Raw genomic sequence first — 7,684 nt, 5'->3', positions numbered from 1 at the left:
TCAATATCGGCGATGGAAAAAGTACATCATCAGAAGGTGAGGAGTTGATAAAAATACCAAACGACACACTTCTCAAGAAAGGAGATGATCCCAAAAAAACAGTTGTGGAGAGCATATATCCCAATTTGCAGGAGAGGTATCGCCAACGAGAATACTTAGAAGAAAGAGCAATATTATGTCCAAGAAATGAAAAAGTTCGCGATATAAATGAGTATATAATGGATCAGATACAAGGTGAAGAGAAAACTTATCTAAGCTGTGACACAGTATGCAAAGCAACTACCTTCAATGCAGAAACAGAATTATTATATCCAATGGAATTCCTGAATAGCTTACCATTTCCTGGAATCCCAAATCACGAGTTGAAATTAAGTCGGCATACCTGTTATGCTACTACGTAATATCAGCCAAAGTGCTGGCTTATGCAATGGTACAAGGATGACGATTACTCAGCTTGGAAGAAGATTCATTGAAGCACAGATAATAACTGGAACCCATGTGGGAGAAAAGGTATATGTTCCAAGAATAGTGATGTCACCAACTGAATCAGCATGGCCATTTGTTCTAAAAAGGAGACAATATCCTATATCAGTTTGCTTTGCTATGACCATAAACAAGAGCCAGGGACAATCTCTAAACAGAGTAGGATTATATCTGCCTAAACAAGTTTTCACACATGGATAGTTATACGTAGCCTTCTCAAGAGTAACAAAAAGGGAGGGACTGTGGGTAATGGTAGACGATGAAGATAGCAATGAGGATGATGTGGTCAAGAACATAGTCTATACAGAAATATTCTAAAGATATGAACAAATAACTTAATTTCAGCATGATGTTTCTTTAACTAGATGAGGAGTTACTATTACATAAGAATTACATATATAGGAACTTACTACACTGCAAAATCTATTACAAATAAAGTCTGACTTAACTATGCTAACATGATATGGCAGGTCGAATATGGTCTACTACACTGCAAAAGTAATGCAAACATGCATCAACGGGTGGAAATACTACATTACTACCAAACATCAAAAATCTACATTATGTAATAATTGATTCTATAAGCTTATTATTTCCTAAAAACAAATAGAAAAAGCATCGGGACGTTGTAATATTGCATATGTACAATGCTATCAGACCTGTTTTCATATACAGCTATTATCTATTAATTTTTGTACGCGTCGAAACGGTTCATTACTACCAAACATCGACAAAATATATTATCTAATGTTTTATTGTACAAACTTAGTATTTCATGCAAACCGACAGTGAAAGCATGGGGAACTTATTATGATTCATATTAAATGCAATCAGACCGGTTTCCATATTAAATTATTATATATACAATATACTCTGGGAAATATTTCAACTATAGCTAATCAAAGCTGTACAAATTCTTTGATAAGTGTGTTGAAAAATAGTAGGGGTAGGGGGGTCTAACACTGCCAATGCCGGTCCCAAGCCCGGAAAAAAGTGGAGGGGGCCATAAAAAGACTAAAACTACACCTCACATATTGGATGTAATAACGTCTTGTATTATAGGACAGAGAGAGTATTTCGCATTCACAAATTACTATCATCAACCAAATAAAAAAAAACAGCCAGTATACATCATCATGCAATGAATATATATAATACTAATTTGCACAGGTGTCTGCTCAAATATATACTTACATTACTTTTTTTTCCTGCGATACTTACATTACTTATTACTATCTACACTGTACCAAATTAAACACTTAAAGATCAATTAAAAGAGAAAACTATGCTAACGTGATACAAGCGACTGTTGGTACCGCTGAGCGAATGTGGTTTTTTTTTTTTACAAATGAAAACGTGAGTTTAAGTCCGCTGAAATAGGACTACAGTCGCTAAGACAAATTCCGAAGCAGAGTTTCGTACACAGCGAACCCAACGAGTAGTGCTAACCCAGAAAGGCCAAAATTAGCCAACCATATTTTGATTGAGCCCACATATCTTAATGTTAGTAAATAAAATGACCATGAAAACAAATACTGCCCACCAAGAAAGTTTTAATGCATGCGTGCAATATATAAATACGCTGTAACTTTTTATAAACTAAAACAAAAGGTGTGTCTGGATTGCACGCTTGGGGAAGAAAACAACACTAGCATCCTCATACTAAAGCTGGATCCAAGAAAAATGCAGACCTGCGGTAGATGAAATACATGACCAAATCAATTGCACAGAAGACAACATCAACGGCACCGTGCAGATCAACAATCTCACCTCCTCCCAGCCGCAACAGATCCTTGGGCCATGATACCCATCCGCCGCCATTTACCAACCTACAGGAGGTGTACGAGGAGGAAAACTAGCCGCCATCGATGGTCTCCCTGTGGAAGCACCAGCTGCGGGGGTGGACTCAGGTTAGGACCAAAGCAGATGCGAGCTATCCAACAGACCAAATCTACACTGAAAAGAAAAAAAAATGAAGGAAGAAAGAGGATCGGCCAAGAACAGTATTACTTGTGTGAGGAAAGAAGAATGGAGAAGTCCCAGAATGGGTAAAGTGGCCACTAATACTGGTGGGACCATTATACCAGTTACGTACTGTGCAAACTTTGTTTCTCCAGGGATTACTACGGACGAGACTTGCCTGCTTCCTTTCCATGCTCCCATCCGTGCTCCCGCCAACGTGGCTTGATTTGATTGGAAGAAAATACCGGCCCCACCCCCTGAAAATAAGAGGAGAGAGATAATTAGATTAGAAAAAAAAGGGAAAAAGACAGCCGTAGGATAAAGTGGGAGCAAGGATGGGAGCATGGAAAGGAAGCAGAGAAGCCGGATCCGACTACTACAGTGGAAACTGTTAGGAAACAATGTAACCTGAAAAATGTAAGGCGCCCTTGGTAATGCTGAGTGCCTGAGTGTACGTGCACAAGTACTGTTTATAAACACAGTAAAGATACAAAAGGTCACCCTACATACTGTGATGCATGTCTACATAATAAAAAAAATCATCTCAAAATAAAAGACACCTTTGCACGACTAAAAAAAATTAACAGAAACAATAAAATAAACTCACAATTCTACAAACTAAAATCAAATTAATCTTAAGAGAAAATAGTGAACAACAATATAAAACTGGTAACAAAAATATACATTTTTTTTGGATAATGCAGTCGATAATAAAACTATGGTTTAAAAAACAATTAAAAAACATAGTCGATCACAAACCCAGAATTATTATGAAATGAATAATTAGCAATTAAAGGATGAACGAGCAACAATATAATCATATCTCTATAAAAAAACCAAAACATCAAACAACAAAGTTTATCAAATCCTAATACTTAAAATATGTCTCCACAATTAGTTGCATTTATACTTCAAGACAAACATTAAAAAAATAACTTTAAAGATCCTAGCCTGCGCATTGAGCGGGCCACTTTCCTAGTTAAAATCAATAGGAGCATTTTTATTAGCAACAAATTTCATAAGAGCATCAACTTTTTCACTCAAAGAAAAAATTTCTTCAACCGAATTAACATTTTTACAAGTAGGAGCTCTTTCGGTATGCCATTGTGAATAATTTGCCATAATATTGCCTAGCAATTTAGTGGCTTCACCCAAAGTAATTACCATAAAAGTGCCACCCGCGACGAAATATAAAAGATTTCTAGAAACAAAATTCAATCCCGCATAATTTTTTCATATGATAATCCAAAGATTTAAACCGTGAGTAGGACAATTTCTTAGCGTCAATTTCATTCTTTTCCAAGATTGCGGAAAATGTTCGTGTTCAAGTTGCTTAAAATTTATGATTTGTGTCCTATGGTAAATAACTTTCGCGGGCGGAAAATACTTAGTAATAAAATCATCTTTGCACTTATCCGAAGAATCGATACTATTGCGAGGCAAAGAAGAAAACAAATTTTTGCACGATCTCGCAAAGAAAACGAGAATAATTTGAACTTCACAATATCATTGTCCACATATTTTTTTCTTTGGCATATCGCATAATTCCACGAATGTGTTAACATGGGACGCGACATCCTCACTAGGAGTACTAGAAAATTGATCTTTCATAACAAGATAAGCCGCATTAATTTCAAAAGACTCCGCACTAGCGGCGGGAGGAGCAATAGGAGTGCTAATAAAATCATTGTTGTTGGTATTGGGGAAATCACACAACTTGGTGTAATCTTGAGTCATCGTGACTACGCAACAAGATTGCACTAAAAATAGATCTGACGAGAAAATGACGAACAAAAAAGAGAGCGAATAAAACGGCAAATTTTGTGAAGTGGGGGAGAGGAAAAGGAGAGGTAGATGTCAAATAATGTAAATTGCGAGGAGATGAGATTTGTGATTAGGAACCTATTATATGTTGATGATGTCTCCTCGGCAACGGTGCCAGAAATTGGCAAGTTGACAGGAGACTAATCCTCCCCAGCAACAATGCCAAAAATTCCTTTTTGATGCGGCTTGAACTACATCGGTATTTCCCCAAAGAGGAAGGATGATGCAACACAACTACGGTAGGTATTACCCTCAGTAATGAGACCAAGGTTATCGAACCAGTAGGAGAACCACGCAACACCACGTAAACAACTCGTGCACACAAAGAACAAATACTTGCAACCCGACGTAAGAGAGGTGTTGTCAATCCCTCATGGGTAAAAGGATGGTAAAATTGTAGTAGATTGGATAAATAGATCTCGCGGGAACGCAATATAAAATAAATAAATAAAACATTGCAACAAGGTATTTTTGTGTTTTTGTATTAATAGATCTGAAAACAAAAACAAATAAAAATGGATCTCGAAGGCAAATATAATAAAGAAGAGACCCGGGGGCCGTAGATTTCACTAGTGGCTTCTCTCGAGAAAAAATAGTATACGGCGGGTAAACAAATTACTGTTGGGCAATTGATAGAACTTCAAATAATCATGACAATATCCAGGCAATGATCATTATATAGGCATCACGTTCAAGATTAGTAGACCGACTCCTGCAAGCATCTACTACTATTACTCCACACATTGACTGCTATCCAGCATGCATCTAGTGTATTAAGTTCATAGAAAAACGAACTAATGCCATAAGAACGATGACATGATGTAGACAAGCTCTATTTATGTAGAAATAGATCCCATCTTGTTATCCTTAATATCAACGATACATATGTGTCAGTTCCCCTTCTGTCACTGGGATCAAGCACCGTAAGATCGAAGCCATCAGAAAGCACCTCTTCCCATGGCAAGAAAAATCGATCTAGTTGGCCTAACTAAACCAAAGATTCAAAGAATAAATATGAGGCTATAAGTAATCATGCATATAAGAGATCAAGAGACTCCAATAACTTTCATGGATAAAAACATAGATCTGATCATAAACTCAAAGTTCATCGGATCCCAACAAACACACCGCAAAAAAGAGTTACATCAAATAGATCTCCAAGAGACCATTGTATTGAGAATCAAAAAAGAGAGAGGAAGCCATCTAGCTACTAACTACGGAGCCGTAGGTCTACAATGAACTACTCACGCATCATCGGAGAGGCACCAATGAGAATGATGAACCCCTCCGTGATGGTGTTTAGATTGGATCTGGTGGTTCTGGAACTTGCGGCGGCTGCAATTGATTTTCGTCGACTCCTCTAGGGTTTCCGGAATATTGGGGTATTTATAGAGCAAAGAGGCGGTGTGGGAGGCCACCAAGGTGGACACAACCCACCTGGGCGCGCCTGGGCCCCCTGGTGGGTTGTGCTCCCCTCGGAGCCCCCCTCAGGTGCTTTATTGGCCCATCATGTGTCTTCTGGTCCGGAAAAAATCACCAAAAAGTTTCACTGCGTTTGGACTCCGTTTGGTATTGATTTCCCGTGAAGTAAAAAATAAGCAAAAAAAGCAACTGGCACTGGGCACTATGTCAATAGGTTAGTCCCAAAAAATGATATAAAGTTGCTATAAAATGATTGTAGAACATCCACGAATGATAATATAACAGCATGGAACATTCAAAAATTATATATACATTGGAGACATATCAGTGATTGTGAAGCGATTGACATCCCCTTTATTGCGTTGGGTGCAAGTGTTTGATTGTTTGTGTAGGTGCATCTATTGGGGACTTGCGCGTTTCTCCTACTAGATTGATACCTTGGTTGTTAACTGAGGGAAGTACTTATCTCTTCGAGGGAAAACCAACGCAAGCTCAAGAAGTAGCAGGAAAAATTTCTTGCGCCATTGGCGGGGAGATCTACGTAAAGCCTACCAAGTACCCATCATAAACTCTCATCTCTTCCATTACATTATTCGCCATTCGCCTTCCGTTTTACTCTCCCCCACTTCTAAAACGTCTTCAGAAATACAAAAAGATTCACCTTTTTATTTACTTCCTTTTCATTTGCCCTTTTATGTCTTACTTGGTTTGTTTGCTTGTTCGCTTGCATAATTGTGTGTTTATTGGAAATCAAGAACAAAAAGCTTATGGCTCCACATCCACTTACTAATCTTTCTAAGAGATCCAATTATGATGAACCTATTGCTGTTGAGTCGAGTGCACTAGATTATCTTTATGAAGTTTTGCTCGAAATTCGTGAATCTGAAAATTGTGATGAAGCACTAAAAGAAGAAACTTATGAAGTGATTCACGACAACTCCTTGAATGAAAAGCATGACTGCAATTATGTTATTATAAATTCTATTAATGTCAATTGTGCTAAAATATGCAAAACCCTAAGCTTGGGGATGCTAGTTTCGCTATGTCCACTACTTAATGCAATGATCATGTTTGGAGTGATGATGGTTCTTATGATCTTGAAAATTTATTTAAGCCTCATGATGAATATGATATTGATACTAATATTTGCAATAATATTGGAAGTGGGTTTGGAAGAGTGCCAACTCTAGGTAATAATTATCCCCCTACTTTTGAGAATAATCAATCTTATGAATTTTTTCATAAAAGTGGGCTTGAAGAGGTCATGACTTTATTTGATTGTCCTACTATTTTGGAAGACGTAACACCCCCAGTGTCATGCTACAGTAACCCTCTGTGATTAAAGCTGTTCATTTTGCTAAACAGTGCTTGATCACCTCCGATTCAAATATCATTTGAAATTCCACTTTGTAATAGAATTCAATTTGCAAGTGAGATATGGAGTTGCACAGAAGTTGTTGCAAAGTAGTTCATCATTAAGCCAAAATTTCATAACATTTAATTGTTAAGGAGAACAACATCACCTAAGCGCTAAGATGGACTGTAGCAATTATTACAATGCAATTTCAGCATTTTAAAGTGCTATCTTATTTGCCAAAAATGCAAATGGGTTCCTCTGGTCTCCAAACTTTTGTGGCACTGCCTAAAAAATTCAAACTATTTAATAGGCTATGTCCCACATTTTTCTCACCTCTTTTGGTTACCCTAAATAGTAATTTTCTATGTTTGTTTTTTTAATAAAAGAGGAAACAGAAAAAAAGAGAAACCCTAACCCAGCCCAACTAGAAACTAGGCCACCAGGCCGGCCCACACCGTCGCCCAGCCTACGTCCCCTCTGTCCAGCACGCAAACCCTAACCCCCCACTCTCCCCGCGATACCCCACTTCCCCCGATCCCATCTCCATCTCCCGATCTGGATCGGCCCCCTCCCCGACGTCATCGCCTCACTTCCGCCCGACACCACCATCACCGTCTCCGGTGCCTCGCCGCCGCT

General features: G+C 38.1%; 1 long non-coding RNA gene across 1 annotated transcript; it reads right to left on the bottom strand.

The window, feature by feature from the left end:
• Positions 1–1,985: 1,985 nt before the first annotated feature.
• LOC119321723 lies at positions 1,986–2,487 on the bottom strand. Its single transcript, XR_005155160.1, has 2 exons — positions 2,254–2,487; positions 1,986–2,174 (listed from the first exon to the last, which is right to left on the bottom strand). It is a non-coding gene; the product is annotated as an uncharacterized LOC119321723 (long non-coding RNA).
• Positions 2,488–7,684: the final 5,197 nt, after the last annotated feature.

This window comes from Triticum dicoccoides, chromosome 6B (genome assembly GCF_002162155.2).
Source record: "Triticum dicoccoides isolate Atlit2015 ecotype Zavitan chromosome 6B, WEW_v2.0, whole genome shotgun sequence".
Classification (NCBI taxonomy): domain Eukaryota; kingdom Viridiplantae; phylum Streptophyta; class Magnoliopsida; order Poales; family Poaceae; genus Triticum; species Triticum dicoccoides.
The sequence above is the reverse complement of the archived record's forward strand: the minus strand, read 5'-3'. Positions and strand labels throughout refer to the sequence as shown.